The sequence below is a fragment of the Galleria mellonella genome, unplaced genomic scaffold (assembly GCF_026898425.1).
Source record: "Galleria mellonella isolate WM207_F2 unplaced genomic scaffold, CSIRO_AGI_GalMel_v1 utg1432, whole genome shotgun sequence".
NCBI lineage: Eukaryota > Metazoa > Arthropoda > Insecta > Lepidoptera > Pyralidae > Galleria > Galleria mellonella.
Window position 1 is genome coordinate 1,800,041 of NW_026441998.1, and position 23,689 is coordinate 1,823,729.

Genomic DNA, 23,689 nt, shown 5'->3' on the forward strand with positions numbered 1-23,689 from the left:
CTAGAGCGAATGGCTTTGATGATTTACTTATTATATATTTGCGTATTTCTTACTAATTCACATTTTTATACCATATCGACCGTTAATTATCCACTGCTGAACATAGCCCCCTCCCCTCCTTTATTAGAGGTGTTTTACCACGCTTGGCAGGCTGATTGGCAACCACAATTAGGCTTTGGAGATGTTTTAAGACGAACGCTGCCGCCCATCTCTGTTAAGTTTCTTTAGTCACCTCTTATGGCACCCACGGGAAAAGTAGGGATGGCCTATTCTATGCCGAGACCGCACTCATGTCTACATGTCGATAATGCTACATGTTGACATAAATAAATTTACAGTTTTACTCATCTGAACATATAGTATTAAGTGAACGATAGTTTTATGTAAATAAAGAAAATGGGTAGTAATTTTAGTATATATACTAATATTAAATAGAAATATACCATGATTTTTAATACATAAAATATTATGTTATTCTAATTAATAAAATGGAAACTACTTTTTTTTTATTATTATTGGACTAATCATGGGAAATCAAGCAGAGATTTACTCCAGATTAAACATATTATGAAAAGCAATGATGATGCCTACACGGACTTTTAATAATACATTTCGATAGTTGAAAGTATGCCATCTATTGAAAATTAACAGTAACAAGTTTTAGAAGAAGATGGCAGCACACGTCACTCGGTGATAAATTTTTATTTCAATTTATTAATAAACTAGCTATTACCCGCGACTTCGTCCACGTAACCTGGATATGTTCACCGACCAACATAAAAAGTTGCCTGTATCCTTCTCCATCCTATACAGTGTCTGTATATCAAATTTCATAAAGCGCCAAGAAGTAATAAACAAAAAATTTTACTTCCACATTTATAACATTTGTAAGGGATATTAGAAAAGAATGATTGTCATACAATTAGCAACAATAAAAATACGTTCTCTTTTTCATTAAACGTATTTTAATAAAATGTACGGTGAAATAGATATTAAAGATATAATAGATAATTTGCGTGTATCTTTGGAATCCGTTAAGAAAGTCGTCATACTCTCAAATCCCCACCTCGATTCGCCCCTTTAAGCCGTAGCAATTCTGAGGGCTTAAAGAGGAAAATGGTAACGTTGCACCTGAAATAAAATCGCTCGTATTACAGCCGGATAAGATAGCTAAAGAAATGATCGGGAACGATTTACAGAGATTTGAGTGCGTGTTAACGAATATGCAGTTGAAATCTGTTGAAGATGTATTTAAGAAAAGGGCCATAGAGGTACCTTGGTAAAATTTGGTAAAAGTTGGTAAAATTTTGTCTTATATTATTTTAACTTTGGTACTATCTTACTATTTCTAGCAATAAGCAGTAGTAATCGTATTTAGTATTCACCTGAGGCAAAAGTCACTATATTTTCAAAGGTAAATCGCTTTTCAATCACCAGCGATATATTCTGTCTTATCCACGGTGTTATGCGTGGTTATTGGCGTAATTATCTTCAGGTGATTTCTCAGTATAAGTAGATATTATTATATACAATATTTTCTTATAGTAGATGTAGTATATGTAAATCACCGAGACAATTCGTCACACACGTATCCTTAATGTTGACAGATAGATACGTGTAGATAATCGATAAGTACTAAAAATATTATAATGGCACCACTCCTTCCTTTCCCGTAGGTGTCGTAAGTGACGACTAAGGAAATTTAATGGTAGAGAGAGAGAACAGCGTCTCTCTTAAAACACCTCTTAAAGTCTAACTGGGGTTGCCAATCCGCTTGCCAAGTGTGGCAACTACTCGCAAAACTCCCCTTATGGGAAAAGCTTATGTTCAACAGTGGAAAGTTAACGGTTGAAATGACAAATAATACACAAGAATTTATTCTCGATTTTGAAGCCTACCATATTTATAAGTTATTAATAACACCATATACCTACCTAATTGTTTCTAAGTAATATAAATAAGTAAGTATACATATTTGTACTTATTCGCGTTAAATTATTTCTATAAAATTATTTTCGTCACGACTCTGATAAGTAATACGGGTATAAAGTCATTAACTTATATTATTCTTATAATCACATTTTATGCACAAACATAAAAATATTATGAGTAAAATAATGACATTTTAAAATACATAATTACGATTATACTCGTAATAATACCAGGCTTTTCATTAACACTTCTCATTTCAACTTCATCAACAATTTAACAGCAAATTGTTTTATTACCTGATGAAATAAAATGATACAATTTATGTAATAAACATAAAGTCATATCACGTTCATTTTAGACGAAATAAGCAGAACTCTTGAAAAGTCATTTCTAAAATTAAGATTATTTGTCAAATTAGTAGCAAAGATGGGAAGGCCGCAATTAAACCGCTCGTAATTTCTATGAAATCGCTTGCAAATGGAAAATTATATAATAAAGTACAGTCTGTAGCACGCTGAAATATATTTTCGGGTAGTCATTGCAGCGCAATATGGCTAATAAACATTAACGATTCTCTCGATGTCAAATACAGATGGCCGGAGCAAAATGGTAAAATCATAGCTTGACATTAGACGTTTATACTAATTAAAAAAAATTATGAAGTGTTTAGATTAAAAATATAACAATAAAAATATATTTATCAAAATTTAATTTTCTAAAATATATTAACAAAAAACCTTAAGATAAAAACTAACATGGAACAAAAAATAATGTCAAAGATTTAAGAAAATTAATAAATATAAAAGTGGCTGATAATGATTTTGATGTGCATATAAATAAAATGTAAAGATAAATGCACAATTTTAAACAAAAGAAAAAAGAAATTAACTCAAATTTTAAAAGAGAAAACCTGTAAGTGATACGTTATTTGCTCGAATGTAGTTCTCAGCGTCTTGTTTAGACATGTTTAAAATCCTCAAGTGTAATGAAATACTGAACTTTTATTTTTTTATTTATTACAATTAAGGTACCTATAAAACTAGTAGTTGTTTATGTAATTTAGTATATATTTCCAAAGAAAAATAGGTCAAAATTTAACAAACAATTTTGAATCGTTCCTGCTAAGACAGCGCTTGTCAAGTTAGCATAGAAGGTGCAACTTTGTTGATATTTCTCGGAAGATATTTCAGTTTCATTGACAGAACACTTAATTTCCTTGAAAGGATGGCTACTGATTTGGATTTAACCCTGTATAATAAACAACTGAAATTTACAAACTATACAATATAATATTCAATTATTGGGGGGGGGGGGGAGATAAGATTATTTCATTGCTGACAATTAAGGTTATATTGGTATTCTTCTTATGGAATTCGTCACGATGGACTAACTAACCTGCTCATCTTCATCTATTATCCCTCACGGGTGCCCCGCCAGAGTAAACTGATAGCGGAGGCCGTGTTACCATTATATTTATCATCCATTAAAAAAACATTCATACATTCAGTAACCCTAAATATAGATACCTACATATGATGAAATCATTTCGTATAATGGAATAAGCGTAGATATCCTGTTTATAGGTCGTTGAACTAAATAATAAATTGAGTATTTTGTATGGGATTCTAAATAGAAGTAATAAAATACATTTATATGGAAACAACAATAATAAAATTGTGCTATAAATTCGTGTAAAAAATTCATTATCAACGTGTATAATATTTGATACCTACAAATATGTAAAAGTAAAATACTACTTACAGACATTACGTATAGCGTTAGCTTAGAATGAAATTAGTAAATTCCTTATGAAGTGTAGACATCTAACAAAAAACAATTTTGCAAAGTGAAAAACACCTCTCATAAACATTACATAAGAGACAGATGTTTTCGATGTAACTAGTTCCAATTAATAAATGACCCTTTTACATTCGAAAAACAAATTAAGCAGAGCATACATACATTTTGTGGCCGTGTGGTGCCGGCATAGAATAGGCCACACCTTCTTTTCCTGTGGGTGTCATAAGAGGCCACTAAAGAAACATAATGGTAGAGAGATGGGCAGCTCTCTCTTGTTAAAATATCTCTAAAAACTTAACTGCGATTGTTAACCCGCCTGTTAAGTGTGGTAATTACTGGCAACCCCTCCCCTCTTCCTTTATGGCTTAGGAGAGGCTGAGAGGCTTATGTTCAGCAGTGAACACTTAACTGCTGAAATTTTGTAAAAAATACATAGTCATAGAAATAGTATAATGTATATTCATAGAACATAATAGAAAATAATAATGCTACTTAAGAAAGAAAGGTAGTGAAAGGAGTCGTAATGATTTTTATACTGTCTTTTATAATATAAAGAGGTACAAGATATAATAACAATTTGTGTTATGCAAAGATTTGTCTAAAAACGAACCTCCTAGCCCGTATTTCACTATTCAAATTTCTGCGTTAATATTTCAGAAATGACAATTACTACAAATAATAACCCTTTTCGTCCCTCGTTTAGTGTTTCATTAATATTAAACCGACAGCATTTACAATTATGTATTTTCAAAATAATTGTAAATGCTGTAAATTTGTCAGTAGCAATCCAGTCCGTCTTCACACGACTAGACCGAATTTTAGAAAATAATAATAAACAATTCACTATCAGTATATAACAATTATGTAAGTACAATTTACTTGCGAAAATTTGTCATCGCGTTAAGTCTCAATAGTGCATTTACAATATGTGTAAACAACGCAAGTGTTTAATTTTTTTTTTTATGCAACTTAGAATGACAAACAAGCTGACAACCCATTTGATGGAAAATGGTAACCGTCGCCTATACACATGAGCAGTACCATGGTTATAACAAAGTATACTGTTTTGTCCATAATATCCCTCATGCGTTGCCATTTCTGAGGACTCAGGTGTTAATTCTTTGTACCCTGTAAATTCTATAAATTAAATAATATACAGCCTGTGTTACTCGCTGATAACGTAACTTTATATATATGAAAGAATATTTAAAATGTGTTCTATAATTTTTGTTGTTTGTATGTTTATTTATTACAAACAAACAATCGAATCGTTTCTTTTTATAATATATATTTCCCGATATATAATTCTGTCCATATACAAAAAAGATACAACAATAGTCACACATTTCGTTATATGGCTAATGTTAATAACGATATATCAAAAGTTTGGGTTTAGTTCCATTAAATTTATCTGATTTGGGAAGGGTCACGATACACAATTGTATCGATAATAATGTTATAGTAATGACATCGGGCTTCGATTTTAGGACGCTTCCAAAGTCGATTCGTCATTCGGATACAGTTTTGGTACGTTCAAATTGTTTCGTCTTATTTAATTTATTTCCTCTTTGTTTTATTGGCATATTATTTAGTGATTTTCTCCTGAGAATGATACGAGTAACATTAATTCGATCTAATGTATTGTTTGTAAACGAAGTATTTTCTACTAAAAAAGTACTTTTTCTACTTAAAAAAGTAGAAGGATACATTACAGGAAGTCGTTAACGTAGATACCTCTGTCTCAATGATACTTACATAGCTGTGTTTCGGTTGAAAGAGGGGATATAGTAGTTCGAATAATTCCATCATCTCCATCTACGATGTGTGTCTGCCATGTTCCATGACATAATATTTCGATATGCAAATAACAGCCACTTTAAAACGTGATAAAATACTCATACTATGACCGACTAATTAATTCGTGGACATATTAGAAAAACATATTTGAATTTCGAGCACAGAATCAAATATTTATAAATAGAATTTGTATCGCAATAACAAGTTTTGTTATTTCAAATGAAAGCAACATCTTTCATGATCATCATTTAAGCCATTATCCGTCCACTGCTGGACCGCATAAGCTTCCCCATAGACTGCCATAAAAAATGGTCCTGAACCACTTGCATCCACTGACTAACTGCAATGCATTTCAGGTCGTCACTCCATATAGTGAGGAGGTCGTCCTACACTGCGTATACCCGTACATGGTCGGCACTCAACAATCTTTCTTGCCCATCGGTTGTCGGTTCCTCGGAACTATATGACTAGCCCATTGCCACTTCAGCATGTTTAATCAGCGTAAAATTAATATTGAACTATTACGGATTGCACTATTTTCTCTTTTGGAAATTCGTTTAGAAAACAATATTTAACTATTAATGTCACATCAATATGGTCAGACACTCTCACGAGTCACCCGTTCACTCGATAATCGGACAAAATATCCCAACGGAATCGGCCGTCGTCCCGGACTGATTGAATTCGTGGGCAATCGGTCCCCGTCGCTCACAATAGATGAATTAATGGCTAAGAGAAATGACATCCACCGGGGTTTTATTGAAAAATGTTTAATGGTATTTTCGTTCAGATCCTTCTATTTCCATTAGTGAATAGGTACCTAATGTATTTTTACTGTGGCCTTAATGTAAAATGTGCGCTTACCTTTAATTTCTGTAGATCAGAATCTGTTAACAAAAGAAAAATACGATTAGTTGATAAATGTACAAAAGCTTTCTATGGATAATAATACTTTGTTTGAAAAAAATATCTATTTATTGTATCAAATAAAGCCGGTTGACAATACAATTTATCAGATGTAAAATTGATTGATTGATTTTTTAATAAATAGTTAAGACCAAGATTTGATTTTAGTATTCTATAGTTAATGTACAGTTGGTTGTTTTTTTCTATTTACAAACTTTTATACTTTTTAGGAGCTAATGACATTATTTTATATATATATATATATATATATATATATATATATATATATATATATATATATATATATATATATATATATATATATATATATATATATATATATATATTAAAAAATTAATTAATAAAAGAAAAAATGAAGAATATTTTACAACTTTGAATAACATAAATGAATATTATAAAGATGTCAACAATGTAGTATATAGTGTATATATATTTACGATATATTCACATGCACAACACCTTAGTCCTCGAGAATGACAACGCATGAAGATACCTTTCATGGGCGACACAGCATAGTTTGTTATGTCTATGGTACTGTTCATGTCTAAATGCGATGGTTACCACTTTCAATCAGGTGGGCCGGTAGCTTGTATGCTATTCTAAGTCGCATAAAATAAATACGTGGGCCAAACCATAGAATGTTACTAGTTATAGAATAAAATGCGAAACTAAATTTGTATGTAATGGCGTTCATTCAATAAATTTACAAAATATATTACATATTACATCGGAGCGCTGGTTTCAGAATCAAATTGGACCCGCAAGGGGAGTGTTAACATACGAGGTCTGTCCGGAAAGTTCGTATAAAAGTGTTCTGGAATGCGAGAAAGAGGAGTGGGGAGGCCAGGTATATATGTCCCTAACAATGCTTCAGTTCTGGTCTGACCGCCGTGCACAACTGGCTTGTCACGCCATCTGTGAAGTTACCTCTTAACGAAACCCCGTCGGCATGGAGCCCGCTTCCGTTGAAGAGCAGCGCGATATCAAGTTTTCACTCGGCAAGAACACGTGAAATTTTTGCCGATCTCAGAACAGTTTATGGGGATGATGCTGTGAAGGAACCAACCGTCCACAAGTGGCTAAAAAGATTCATGTTCAAAATGACCCACGTTCAGGACGTCCTTCCACTTCACATTCCGACGAAAACGTGGAAAGAATTCGAACTTGTGTTAATGGGGACCGTCGTTTAACGGTCAGACAGGTGGCTGAAGAGCTTAATTTGGGCAAAACCGTGGTCCACGAAATTCTAAGAAACGAACTTCAAATGAAAAAAATTTGCGCCAAGATCGTTCCGTGAGTTTTTGAGTAAAAATTCCATTATGACCGAACACTATTCGCCGGATTTGGCCCCGTGTGACTTCTTCTTGTTCCCAAAAACCAAATTGGTATCGGGGGCGGCATTTGGGGGACATAAATGAGATAAAAAAAGCTACGACGGGGCAGCTGAGAAACCTACAACCAATACTATTCAAGGAGCCTTTCACAGTGGAAACGGCGTTGGCACAAGTGCATTATGTCACAGGGGGAGTACTTTGAAGGGGATAAAATTGATTTACCTGAATAATTGTAAAATAAAATTTTTAAAAAACTTTTATACGTACTTTCCGGACAAACCTCGTATTGCAAACTACGGTTTTCCAGATATTGTCCGTGTTGCCATAATAAATAGAACAATTTGTTTTGAATGTTGACTAAATACGTGGTTATAAACTAAAACAAAACTTTTTTTGCCAATCTAAGTAGTATAAAAAAAAACTTTTTTTTACTTATTTCTAAAATCAATCATTTAAAAATCACCTCATTCTCACATTTAATACCATTTATAAATAAATATTGTTTATGATCAACTCGGAAAAGGAATGAATGATATATGGTATTTAGTATACAACACACAGGATATTTTTATTCTAAGAATGCATTCTATGAAGTTAGTAACAAAATCAGTTGCAGGAAAATAATTACCATAATATTGTTGATGATTAATTCAGCCAGGAAAAGAAACGGATACATTTAAATGGAATTTGGCGTATAATGTAAAATAACATTGGGTATTTTTAACTGTTATAACGAAATCAATCAGGAAAAAAATATTATTTAAATCGGTTCATAATTGGTGAACGTTACATAGTCACTCAGGGAGAAATTGTTTGCAATGGGGTTAATGATCCCGTTACAAACAATATACACTCTATCAGATCGACCTTTACATGGACTCTCTGGAAACTATCTTATTTTATTCTTGGTGAATTAAAGACGATAGATCAACTAATCTGACTTCATCTTCACTTATCATCTCTCACTGGTGCCTTGCCAGTATATTTCAATAACGCAGGCAGTTTAGATATCCTTACTAATATTATAAATGTAAGTTTGTTAATTTGTTTATTACTTTATAGTGCCTCAACCGCTTAACTAATCGCCATGTCAAATTGTATATTCGTGCTATATGGGATAAAGAAGAAAATAGGCTATTTCTTATCCTGGTCAATAAATATATCCCAGTCACGCGGACGCAAGTAAAAGCTAGTATTAACATAAATTATCAGTCCACTATCATAAATAAAAAAAAAAACATAGCCTCTTCGAAATGAGAGACTTCCGTTTAAAAGTCGCTTAATAATTGCATAAAGGGAAAAAATAATTTTGAATTCTGCACTCCAGAATCTACGCCCAATCAGTTATCCGATGCTCGGAATATCTAAGCTTGTATTGAGGACCACTCGTTTGATGATGATGTCACGTACTGTGGGATTGGTCCGATTTCGAGGGCTCTCCGCCCCGTAACTTCGAGGCCAGTTATACCTTGTAGAGACCGACTGAACCCGCCACGATTTCAGTTTCCGACCCGACGCGCCTCGAAGCACTTAAATCCGTATATCCGACGGTATCGGCCCCTAATAAGGGACTTGACTCGTAATTGACTTAACATCAGCTTAATTTCGGCTTGAAATATGTTCAATGAATACGCCGGTTGGCTTTTATGGACTTTGAATTTAATACGTTTGCAGGTTCACTGAAATTATTTCACGTCATTTTTAAGCGATGCCCGAAAGAAGGCGCTTGCTGAATCTGATTGTATTATTTTGCGGTTATTTATAAATATACTGAAATATGTTAACTTTAATAATTATTCTTAATGATTACAATAAGTTTGGTTTACTTTCATGTTTTTCTCATGTTTGGATTATGACATTCAAAGCAACTGTTTTTTGTGTTAATTATTATTATTTATTTTATCTATTCTTAATTGACCATATTACAAAAAAAAAGACTGGTACAAAAGGCGGACTTAATACTATATAGCATTCTCTCCCAGTTAACTTTTGGGAAATGAAATTATACAATACAAAGTCAAATCATTAAAATAATAAAATAGGACTTCAGCTATATTTGTCGTTAATGCAAGTAATTCAGTTTGTAAAGCCAAAACCTAAAATTATTCAAGAAATAAAATCTCACCGCATTTCACAGAAAATGAAATAAATTTTCAAACTAAAAGAAAACTCGAGTGCAGTTTTTAATTGACTGTAGTTTGCTCCATGTTCCGTTCAACTTTGAAACGGTGAAGAACTGAAGATGCGACAAAACTCTATCGAAAGACTTCTAAGATTCACACGAACGGCAGCAGTCATTAAATTGCACAGTCGAAGTTCTTGCAATAGTTGCGTTGATATTTTATTGCATTATGTTGTAACAAGTATCCAATTAGTTACCTACAAACTTTTACTGGCAACTTCGTCTGCGTGACCGGGATATATTCATTAAATAGAATAATAAATATAGTATTTTCCATACCAAATACTAGTACATGACCAGTTGTCAAATCGTCAGAATCCCGAAAACCTATTGTGGTTTCTATCAGAAATTTAAAGGTTGAATGGAAGAAATCTTTTTTAGAGCATAAGTACGTTATTACACTCAATCTTTTCTAAGTACTCTGTATTATATATTCTAAGATTTTACTGTACAATAAAGTGTAACAAACAAACTAAATAAACAGACAAACAAATAATCTCACCTTCACATTTATAATATTAGTAAGATACTATACAAGTTAATGAAGCAAGGAATGTTTATACACTTTCTACTTCAATGGTAAAGTAACTAAGTGTTATGTGTAAATTAAACAAAAAAAAAATATCAATTTATTAAACTTCAGATTAAAGTTTGTAAATATCTCTCAATATTTGTAAATTAAGATGGCTGAATGTAAACTGAATTACAATACAATGGTTAAAAGGACATAAATAAAATTTAATATACGTAACATCATCTTATGAACCATAATAATACTATAGTATAACACACAAAATGTCCTTTTACTAGGAATTTTAATAAAATAATTTACTTTCAAATACAATACATTATAATAATTAACTTAAATAGCATCCTGTAAATAATTAACATTTCGTCCAATAGCCAATTAATTATACACCGGGATTATACAAAATTCACTTACGTTCAATTACTTCTCTTTAACGACTACCAAGTACCTCTTAATAACAATTTTAAAGCTATATATACTCGTAACTAATGTTTCACGAGTAAGCAAGCAGCCTCTTCCTTTCTCCCTTCATACCCACTCATCTTCAGGATTCATCAATTAAAACTTTTACGCTTTTAACGAAATAACTTGAATTTATCTTTGAAACGCTTAGCTCTCCAAGTTTATGCCCACCTGGTATTTTATGTTTTTTAGGTCACTGTCTCTAGAAATATCAAAAGGGAGCCGTTTAGAACTCTTTTGTCCCTCCAGCCGTCTGTCTGTAACAAGTGGAAATATGACAACTTTTGATTTATTACGCAAGGATCCCTCTAGAGCATTGCCGCGATTCTTCATTCAGTTAATTTTCTTGGGTACGTTTGCCTTTTGAAATATATGCTGAAATTGACTGGGTTTCTAGTGCAATAACCTGATGATTGAAATATCAATATAATGTAATGATAAGTTTTAATAAAAAAAAAATACTAATTTGTATTAATGCCAGTATTTATCTATAAGGTATCTCTTTTATTATTTATTTATAAATAGCTGTACACACGGATTCGTTCGCGTGACTGGTATATATTGATTTATTTGTATAAAATTAGTTTAATTTAATGATAATAGTTTAAAATGCTAAGAGGTAACAAACCTTTTATATTAATAATGTCAATGTACAAGACATAATAAAAAAGGTTATCGAATATGAACGTTTAGGTAATCTTGAACGATTCGATAAGGAAATGTAAAAATACACGAAGGAAATGAAAAGGAACCTATTTTTGTAATTTTAAGTAATATTTATTATATTAATTGATTGTATTTAGGGTTCCAGAGTTGTTACCAAATAAAAAAATACATGTCTACAAAGCAAAAAATATATAAATGCGTACTATTAATGCCACAACACTCACGATACGCGGTAAAAACACTCAATAAAATAAATACAGAACCCCGTGTTTTATGGCCACTTTGCTACTTGACTGTTTTTTTGATGGCCGGTAAACTCGTTCGATGTTGGTGTTTCACGCAAACGTCTCTCGTAAAATAATGAAGAGAACACCGCTGCTCTATATATTTCCCCCCGTAATATTTTATCCAATCAAGAGCGAGTTACTTGAATAGTTACGGCGATAAAGTTTGTGCTTATTTATTAAGCGGCTTTAAAAAGGATGTAATACTCAATTTGCTTGAATTTTTTATGTTACTTGTTTAGTGTTGTGGCCTAGTGAGTATACTACTATGGCTTATAGATCTAAAATATCAATTCAAATATAGCCGACACCCAAATATTATGTTGCTTTTAATTTTCAACTTACTCTTCGGTTATGTTGATAGTTTTGTTAAGGAGTTTGTCATCACCATGATGGGAATTTTGTTAACGTCGTAACACTGGAATGATACGTTCTCTCTGTATATGCGGGTCGGGTACCCGTAAGTGATGATAGATGAGTAGTGAAGTTAGATCACTTTCACGCGGTCTCTCCTGGAATCCATCGTGGTTTCCAGGGCGGACCGCGTGATGATTAATCTGACAGGCTATATCGCTAGCAATGAGGACTAACTTTTTTATTACTAACAATTTCTTACCCCTCACTATGATGGAATTACTGCACAGTTAACAATCCCAGTAACAGTTGTAGGTTCTCTGCCCTACTACTTTGGAAGTTAGTACAATTGGTGATATTTCGGTATATATTACGATATCAGCAACATTATGGATTAAAGCCCTAAGAATCTTTTTAGCATGTATGCAATATGAAAGACTAAGTTTTCATACCAGTATTGGTCTCATATGAATTTTGTCACGATAGAATCCCTTATTTCATTTCAGAATAAAATTTTATTTTAATATGCACAAGTTTTATGAGTTATTACACTACTGTAATTCACTACTTTGTCCGCATGAAGTACAAATATATTTATCACAGGGAGTCTTTGTACTAAGATTGTCTGCTTGGGCACCTCTGTCCCATTCGTGTTTTCGCCGTAAAGCAGTTGCGTTTGCATGGCTGTGTTTCAGTTTGAAGAATGTGATATGGAAATAAAATTACTGGATACAAAAGCAAAACATTTTAATCCTCAGGAATGTCAACATATAAAGAATATTACGGGCGATATAGTATTATATTCTGTCATATCTATGGCACTGTCCAAGCCTATAGGTGATATTTACTACTGTCCATTAGGTGTTTGCCATTCTTCATTCATTCAAGTTGCATAAAAAAATTCTGTGTATAAATCTAAGATATGGTCTACCCATATAGATGGACTGTATATGATACCATACAAGTTACACTGCATACCATTTTTTATTGAATTCCAATCAGTTTACGCGTAATTAAGTAAACATTAAAATATACAAGTATATATATACTACATACATCCATCAATTTCTTCGTTATGTCTAAGAAACACATAACAAAGAAATGTACTTTAATTCAAGCTAAGTTTCAGTGGAATTAAAATCACCATTTTCGTTTTTTCAATTTCCACAAAGAGCCTCCTCTAAGGACAGTAGCCGATTTCATATCCGACGGGTGGAGACAATAAATCAGTCGGCGCCGTCGAGTAAGCACTTCCGACTTTCAAAAGGCCACCGCGATTCTGACTTCTAAAGGAGACTGCTGATTATAATTTTCATTTTTGAAGATTTCTATCTTATTATTTTTTAGTGATGTTTTAATATAAGTATCTGTGTCAAGGAATTTTACCAGCATCAATTAGCATAAGAAGTACATTATAGAATTGTTTTGTGATCTAAATTAAATTACCATTAAAAAAAGAACATAAAATCTTTAAATTGAATTTTCAATTACGCGTCAAAACACTTTAAACTGGCATCGCCCATCTCAAAACATATTGTACGAGTAAGGATACAAAAATACCTGCGCGATCTTTGATTCCGAATAGTTTTATTCGAAAAACCGATAGTGTTCTATTAAAAATTCGATTTAGAACCGAGTTTTCGATTTACGTGTGTACCTGTCGAGGTAATTTAGAATCCGTATCGAGATTGCACTGAATATGTATCCAAGATTGGGTTGATGTACTGTAAAATTACTTCGAGAAAATCGTCTGGAAGTTTACTGTTGTTTTTCACGAGTTTAATAAAACTTAAAATAAATAAATTAGAAGTAAAGACCTCAAATGCATTACAGGGAGTCAATGGATGTAGGTGGCTTAGGACCGTTCCATATTGTATCTTCCATAGATACAATAAGGAATAGGCCTATGTTCAGCAGTGGACAGGTAATGGCTGAGAAGATGATGATGAAGATGATATGTCTCCATATTTTTAAATATTGTACCTTTTAGTACAATTATGTAACTACAGATATTTCACGGTAGAAATATGAATGGTATCCAAATAGGCGACTTTTGTACAATTTATTTTTCTTGCAGGTGTGGTAGTATTAAACTAATTGAATTAATTTATTTTCTTTTGCCATATCAATATTTTTTGTACATTTCTGTTTTGCACATAAATAAAGAGTTTGTTATGATGTAGTTAACAATATCGAAATGAATTATTTCATTTTAGATCCGCTACTATTTGTAATATTATTATGATCTCAGTCTCAATGTATGACGAACACAGGCTATATTTATAGACTATGACGCACAGGTAAATAAAATTTTATATGATTAATTCGTCAATTATTACTTATATTGTATGGGCTAGAAAATTTCACATGAAAAAAAAATTCATAAAAAAATTTGAAAATGGAGTGGTACTGAAATTGGACAAAATATAGAATGAGAAAATATACAAGATTGCCTTAAAAATTGCACCAATATCCAATAAAAGACTAGATTCACTTTGTGTTGGACACGATATATACGAAAGCTAAAACATCACATAATCGGAAAAGGATCAGAAGATAGATAGATATATTATTAATTTGTACATTTGTAGAAACAAACAATAAAAAAAAACAACAAAAAACAATATATAAAAAAGAATACATAGGTAAACAACAAACCTGAAGTCATGTGAACGGCACATAAACACAAAATGGTCATGGCACTTTTTACTATTTTGCCCTCAAAAGAGAAAAACACTGACTTTATTTCATAACGACTAGTAATAGCCGAAATAATGATAATTATATTTTTCGGAATAATAGTAAGAATAAAAGTAAAGTATGCAAGAGAAAGAAATGTCAAAACAACTTCACCAAATCGCTAAGTCAGCGTGATAATAGGCTGATATCTCTCATGCCCAGCAATGGGAACGTTAAAAGGTTAACATGATAATAAAATGATAATTAAAGACCATTGTATGTTTATATTCGGAACTAGACGACAAGTTTGTTCCGCGGAAGTGTGAAACTTGTTTTACTGGTTTATACATCAAAGACTCGAGAAAAAGTAGGCACTGTTGTCCTAGATTCATTGAAATGTAACGGTATAGCCTCTACCCGATAGTGGTTTATTTTTAGGGATCAGTAATATGATTAAAAAAATTGGAATCCAGTATTATATAAACTTTACTGTATCTGTAGACGTAGAGATAAACATGTGATGATCAGAAAGAAAGAAAATATGATAAGAAAATTGTCAAGTATGAATTGTCATAAGCATAGTGAGAGATTTAAAAATTTCCGCCCAGCAAACATAGAAATGACAAATAAGCTATCAACCCTTCTGATATATAGTAGTAACCGTTGCCTAAAAACAAGAACAGCACCATAAAGCTCATAGAACCCCGTAACGTCTATAACCCACCTCTCCCCCCATTCCCTACATACCTTACAACTCCTAAGAATGAAATACCTATGAATCCTGTAATTTTTATATCTAACACGTCAAATTGGAATACAATAATACCTGTAATATAACTAGCCCAATAGTTTCCTATCTTGTGCTGTTTCTATAAAACTAGTTAAATATGCAACAAAAAATTCTACAGTTTCGAGCAAATATTACAGGAAATTAATTCTAAGAGTTCTTAAATAAAACTATACTGCAAAAATAACTAATTCTTTTCTGCACGTCAAACTAGCAACATTACGACAAGTAATATTCAGTTTATTTTATTCTTAAAGGAAATGCATAAGTGCTAAAAATTACTTCATATTTTTACTAAATAAAAATAATTATAACAATTAATTGCTGGTTATAAACAACCATTTTGTTTTATTTATCTCTCTGCAAGCATAACTGTGTCATCATTGGCACAGAATACATTGTGACATTTATTGTCTTCCTTGTATTTACAATTTATGAAAATTAGAATATTTTTTGCATTACTTTAAACTAAAAAAAATAGCTTCCTAACTGTATAGCGATTCAAATTTGTTTATGGGTGTCACTTCAAATTAATAACGGATACATTGTCGCATCCCAATTTAATTTATATAATCCAGATAATTCACTTTCGGTTATTTCAAAATGGCAACCCTGAATAAATGTCACACGGTTCATCGTGCAGTGGGCTAACATCGTAACTTGTAACAAGCTGCCCTTAGCGTTGTACATTAAATTATCGTTTAGTCGTTTCAGTGGTTAATGTAGCCAAATCCAATTAAAAAGCCATGAACAACCCATACACGGTCCATTATTTCGCTTTTATATAGCACAATAAATAATTTAAACGTTTTCTTTTGTGCTTGTGTAATTTTAAATTGATATAAAATGAGTCGTAAAAACGGGTGATGACTTGGAACATTTTTAAATGGCCATTTTGAAACGACTGAGTATCCATTATGTTGTTATAAGTTATTAGAGATTTTTTTTATTTATAATATCAATTATCATATTATTTACGTTGAAAACTGCAATTGGTTATTTACAATTCTATAGTTGCACTCACATTGTTGTTATAGAATAATTGCGAGCAGTAAGCAGTTTTGCAGTAGTACCTATTTATTTTCCATAACAATATATTTTTAGAAATATTTATATCATTTAAAATCTAGTCAATACAGTAACTAAGGGAATAGAGCTTTTGTTTATGGGGGTTCCGTAGATTATTATATATTTTTCATAATAATTCTTTATAGTCAAATCCGCAAATTTGATATAGGTGCATACCATTAACTATAAAAATAAACAGAATAAGCACAATACCTTTCATTATGATTTCTGTACACATTAGTAAAATAATAAAACAAAGATTGTTCACGACCTTACGCTTCAGTCGTGAGAGCTCACGGCTGAACTGGTTCACAAGGGCAACAGCTCAGCATCTCTTTTTCCCATAATTGGATAAAACGAGACATCGATACATTTTATCATCAATTGCAAACAATCTAGTAATACGAAATATCTCCCAGATTATTATAGACATACATAAATATATCTTGATTCATTTCATCTAACAAAAGTTGAGTGTATAAATTTATATATTTGAAACGTGCAAAAAATGCAAATCATCTAAAATATACTCGCATATCTACAGACATAAATATAAAAATAAACGAAAACAAAAAAGTGAAAACCGAAAACAAACAGGCGTAAGCTAAAAGGGAGCAGCAGTTAGGGCTTCTGACAAGGGAGACAACAATATAAAAAGAAATAAATATAAGGGAAGCTCATAAATCATAACTGAGCATGTCCCTCTCGACGACAAACACAGTTTCGGATATATTCCGTTGTTGGCTTAGCGATTACGAACATACAAAAAAGAGAAACACGGAACGACTAGTGTATCTATGTAACATGACAGCGGAAACGTCACTATCAATTTTATGGTTGATTTTTTTAAATAAGTACCATTTAGTTCTATCTAATCGTGACAAAATACATATTTGAACGACAAGACGTGCCGTAAACATATCAATTTGTTGATTTTTTTTTTTATATTTTAGCTCTGTCTAATCGTAACCATATGGTCCCGACATAGAATAGGCCACCCATTGCTTTCCCGTGGGTGTCGAAAGAGGAACTTAACGGTCGAGGGGTGAGCAGCAGTGCCACTCTTTAAACATATGTTTACGAAACTTCTCGTCGTTCATTTATGTATTTTGTCACGATTCATCTACATCATATCAGTTATTATCTGTTCACTGCTGAATATAGGCCTCCCTTTTAGGCGGTTTGTCAGCAGTTGCCATGCTTGGTAGGCGGATTGCCAACCGCAGTTAGGCTTTGGTGATGTCTTAAGAGGGATGATGTTGCTCATTCCTCGACCTTAGTCATGTTTTACGACACCTTTAAAAAAAAAGCGGTGGCCCATGCTATGTCAGAACCACACGGCAACATAATTATATAACCTAGATTAAAAATATTTTAATTGAGAACACGGAATTGTGTGCCAGTGGTGATCTCTTCTAGTATTTAATCTGTCAGTTTATCGTGTGGTTGCAGCATAGAATGAGCTACCTCTTCCTTTCCCGTGCGTATCATAAGAAGCGACTATGGGAATTTAATGGTCGAGGAATGAGCAGCAACGTCTCTCTTAAAATATCACCATAGCCCAACTGTGGGTGCCAAACCGCCTGCTGGGCGTGGCAATTACTGGCAAATCTCCCCTTTATGATAAATATGATAATGAATCTGTCATGTTCCAGAATAAGGGTCCAGGGGTATGCGACCTCGACCTCCCGAGCCACTGCAGATTCTGACCAGAATCCACTAACTGTTTCCCTTTTTCCTACAAGTTCTTCATTTCCTTTTATCAACTTCCTTCGCTCACACCTAACGACTCACTCCTTTTTCCTAAATCCTTTCTTATTATACCGTAGATGGTAGAGATCACCTACAGATGCCTTTCTACTCGTTGAGACCAGGCAGGCGGTTGGTCGTAAAATCAAAAGCCAAAACCATATGTAATATGTATAATATCACATTACGTTGAACCTAAATATTTGGGATAAGGGCAGAAAGATAATCAATTGTGTTTCGACAAGTAAATTGTGCTTTTCATTACGCATTTTTTTTTTTGCTTTATTAAATAAAAACACGAAACTGCGAAAAAAAAAATAACAAAATACAGACGAATGTAAGATCCGACTACTTTTATATACTTCAAGAAGATTTCTGATGTATTCGGCCATTTGGATACAAATTCGTTTGAATTGTTAAACATGACAGTAAAATTATTGGGTATTGGAGCTTCGAGTATATTTAAAGTTGACAACGTCGGCGCTGTAACAACGCTCTTTGACTTTTCGTTTTGTGTTTTGTTTATTTTTATAAATGATAAGATTTTATAAAAATTATAGTATATATTTGATTTATTATATTTAATCAATACAGCTACTTCTGAATCCTGAAGACTTCTTTATGTTTATTTCTACCAGTAGCTCTATATATTAAAACTATCTTTAAATTAGGTACATAATAATGATCTGATATTAAAAGAAGATTAAAAAAATTTAAGTATCTTCAAATTGAATTATATTGTGAATTATTTTTAATCTATTTTGATGTTTTTTTTTTTTTATTTAATAAGTCTCGTCTCAGTCTCATATTCATTTTATTTCCACAAATTTCCTCATTTCAAATATTATGAATTAATGTTGGGTAATACTTATATTTATTTATTTTTCAAAAACAATAAAACATTTGTGCATGTATTAACACAATTGCCATTTCATTATAAATTACCTGTATAATATTTACTTAGAAAGCTACCTTATATGTAAATACGAGTATCCCATCACATTTTTATTTATATTATAACATATGACACCTACATATAGTCCGATAAAATATAACATTATGTTATCTAATATCAATTCCCTGCAGAAACATCACACTAACAATAACATGACCGATATAAGTTGTACAATTCTCGTGGGCTAGGAAACTGCTTCCAGCCAATAACATTCACTAATGAAAGTGGACAAAAACTGTTCGCCACGGTATATTCAGTTACATTACGCTTTGTGCACATTTCGCTATCGCATATTCTGGAAACAATATAACTCCGCCATTTTTTCTCGCCCGTAACGACGAAAAGAATGCCTGCCTGACTGGCGAATAAACGCGTCATTGAAAATGATAATGATGACAGTATAAGTTTGAGAAATGAAAATTATTTCAGTGATATTCGTTTCACCGGCATTTTTATGAGTAATGTGAATGAATATAAAAAAATGAATTGAGATAAGTAAAAGACTTTTTTGTCCCCACGCTTTTATATTATAGGAAAGTGGCAACAATTTTTTTATTGCAATATTGATATACCTGCTTATAATTTTAATAGCTTAACATTTTTATGTAAGACACGAAAATAAACTAGTATCTATGAAAATATTACTAAAATATACAAATAATATATATATTGTATAAATCTATGTAACTAATATGTTTTTTTTTTTATTGTAATTTGTGTGCTGTAAGTAATGCAAATAAATTGTCTATCTATCTATCTATCTATCTAATAAAAAAACAAAGTATATAAAATATTAAATATAATATATAATATTATTCTTAAAAATCATACAAATTATAAAAATATACTCCAAAATTTCAATTACTAAGAAGAAGATCGTTCGTGTATAGTAGATTCAATATCGTTGCAAGATTATTTACTATTAATATTAAAGTTCAAAATTTTCTATGTAATTTTGATTTGTTGGAAATTAAAAAATTATAAAATAATAAATTATCATTACTATTACATTAGTATAACGCTTTTAATATTATAAACTATACATTTCATGTTATCTTGTCTTATCGAATCAAACTAATTCCAGTGAGAATAAACTTTCTTACATTGTTCTTATCTCTTGTCTGTCAATTACTTGTAATTCAATATGTCGTAGTATATGCCATTCATTTTATTAATAAGTTGCCGCTTTTTGTGGCTTTGTTGGAGCTGTTCCACTATCGGTCGTTTGTGTGAGAAATATAACATACTAGTTGTTTCTCGCGACTTCATTCACGCAAACGAGTCGTATTATTTGATCGAAATAAAAAGTTCTTTCTTGAAAAGTATTCTCCATCTGAAATTCCGTGACAATAAGTTGAGGTGACGAAGTGCCAAGAGATAACAAAAAAACAGGTAATTTAAAAGAAAAAAGAATGTATAATATTAATAAGGATTTATTACTGTGTCTTTTATATAGTGTATATTTCTATTAATAAAAAGAAAATGAGCGACTTTGAAAACGAAGAAGTACTCAATTGGACCCTAATCATTCAGGTAGACTATTTCCCCTGAAAGCCGAAAAAATCTTTTTAAGTTTAAAATTACACGCTATTATGAGAATAAGTATCAAAAGTTATAATTAGGTAAACATCTCGGCTCCATATAGAAAACGGCAAAACTTTTGATAAGATTTTTTCCATATTCATACTCAAAAGGCAGCAAGTCATTTGAAGAGCATGTCTTTAAAATTCTTTGATACGGATTCCTTTTATATTTTTGCAACAAAATAGCCTAAGTCTACGATTCGTAAAGGAAATAAAATAGGTGAATTAAAAAAAAATATGAATTTCGTATTAAGAATATAATATTCTTTCTTTTAGAAGCCATATAACACATTTAATTATAATATCATATTCTATAAAATTGTGAATATTAATTTCGTAAAGAAAATAAAAATATGGGCATAAATATAATCTACTGATTGTGAGAGTATCAAACTCACTTTAAAAGAGTTTCACAGTTTTTTAAGGTGTCATTTTGTTTTCTCGTTATCTCTGTAACTCATTAAAATTTAAAGTGTCTAAAATAAATTTGCATTAGTTACTAAAAACCCTTATTCTTTGTTTAATTAATTCAGATTTTTGCATGTGTAGAATAAAGGTGGTATAGAGTTTGATTTATTACAAAATACTGCTAATAAATGATTGATTATTTCTTGTAATTGTTTAATATTGTAATAACAAGTTTACTATTGTAATCTTTTGGAAAAAACAATAAAGAGTATCTGTCTATAAATAATTAATTTTATAGACAGATTTTAAACCATAAAATGGTTTAAAACTTTGTACACACACACACACACACAAACACTTTTGTACATCTTTATATAAAAATAGCCGTGTGTCCCCGGTTACTGTGTAAAATAGGTTATTCCTTCCATTCCTGTGGATGTCGTAAGAGGCGATTAAAGGAACGTAACAGTAAAGGAATGGACAGCAGAATCAAAACATCTCTACGCCTAACTACGGTTACCAACCGCCTGCTAAGCGTGGCAAGTGCTGGCAGAACATACCATATGGGGAACACTTTTGTACAGCAGAGGACAGCTGGTACCAGCTAATAGCTAAAATGACGATGATGTAAAAATTGATGAAAATCTAATTTAAGTTTGAAAAATAATATTGTTGTAATATAAGGATAGATATCTAGACGGGCAAGAATATTTAATTAAAAAGGTAACATTTTTGCCGTTTGGCTACAAAATTCTGAAGTACAAACTAAATGAAAAAGCTCTGTATTGTCTATTTCAACAGTAGAAAGGTTTCAAGTCAGAGACACCTGGCGCATGAACTGCACATAAATAAAAGAGAACACTTTTAGTTGCCGTAACATCCGAGGTGGTTCAGTCGCAGAAGCCGATTGTTCTTTTAACTTTACGTTGTACTAGTACATTAAATTATATGTATGTTAAATTTAAATACTTTTGTAGTAATAAATAAATATTAATACATCACTCACACTCTAGCTTGTTAGCCATTTTAAGTTGCATGAATATATACTTACAGCGAAATTTGCATTCGTAGATTACTTAGAATATATATATATATATATATATATATATATATATATATATATATATATATATATATATATATATATATATATATATATATATTGTCGTATATATATACTGCCATGATTCTGGCGTAAAATGAGCCACCCCTTCCTTTCCCGTAGTTATCATAAGAGGCAACTAAGGGAACTTAATCGTCGAGGGATGGGTAGCGTTCCTTATAAAACATCACAAAAGCCTATCTTCAGTCAATCTCAATTTATATCATATGAGTGATATCAAAATAATAGAACTCTTTATATTTCACATAACCAGACAATAATACAAATCAATAATTGTACTTAGAATATATTCGTATAGCAACGAGCCAGTCGATTTAATTCTGTGTTGAAAGCAACGAAATATATCAAATACACGAAACTTGACGGCTTGACATCTCTAATCTAGGAGCTATCCATATTTGAAGAGCTTTTAATCAAGAATGCCTACGTGCTCTCAAGGCACGTGTATATTATTATTATTTGACAACCAAGCATTTTTACACTGACAAAAATTAATAAAATATATATATATATATATATATATATATATATATATTATTAATATTTGTCAGATTATTTTATATACTTCAGCATGATATAACATTGCCTTGAAATCTGAAGCAATTTTGATTAAATGTATGTATATGTAATGTAAAGTTTAAAATATTAAAGCTGATATAAGCGTTTATACTACTATAACACCCACTATATCTTGAATTTTAAATTTATAAACTTATTTTTTAATTCTCTACATTATAAAAAGAGGCGAGCGTGGCAGAATGAAAAAAAATCAATAATTTTGATATGTATGTATATAAAAAAAGAGGAAGTATTCAATTCATATCTACACTGTTTTTATTACATTGTTACTTTACGTCCCGCATTAGCAATCAGATTCATTTTATCCGAAAACAATACGCCCAAGGGTATTCCTGAGTTCGTCCCGTTAAAGTCAATATCAAACTGTGATTGGAATCTATAGAAAATATCTAAATTCTGTCTATAGTGAAAACAAATCCTGTTTATATACTCTATATATTCAGTTTGTACATGAATCTACATCAATAAAATTTAGAAAAATCAATGATTTA

At 31.5% G+C, this 23,689-nt stretch overlaps 1 protein-coding gene across 6 annotated transcripts in view; it reads right to left on the minus strand.

The window, feature by feature from the left end:
* Window positions 1-23,689, minus strand: part of LOC113523154 (putative polypeptide N-acetylgalactosaminyltransferase 9) — a 183,585-nt gene that overhangs the window by 37,813 nt on the left and 122,083 nt on the right. For 5 of the 6 annotated variants that reach the window (XM_052891726.1, XM_052891723.1, XM_026909053.3 and 2 more), the window contains one exon: window positions 6,394-6,416. The exons of the other annotated variant lie outside the window; for it this stretch is intronic. The gene's annotated coding sequence lies outside the window, so the exon portion shown is untranslated. The remainder of the gene's footprint in view (window positions 1-6,393; window positions 6,417-23,689) is intronic. 6 annotated transcript variants of the gene reach the window in all.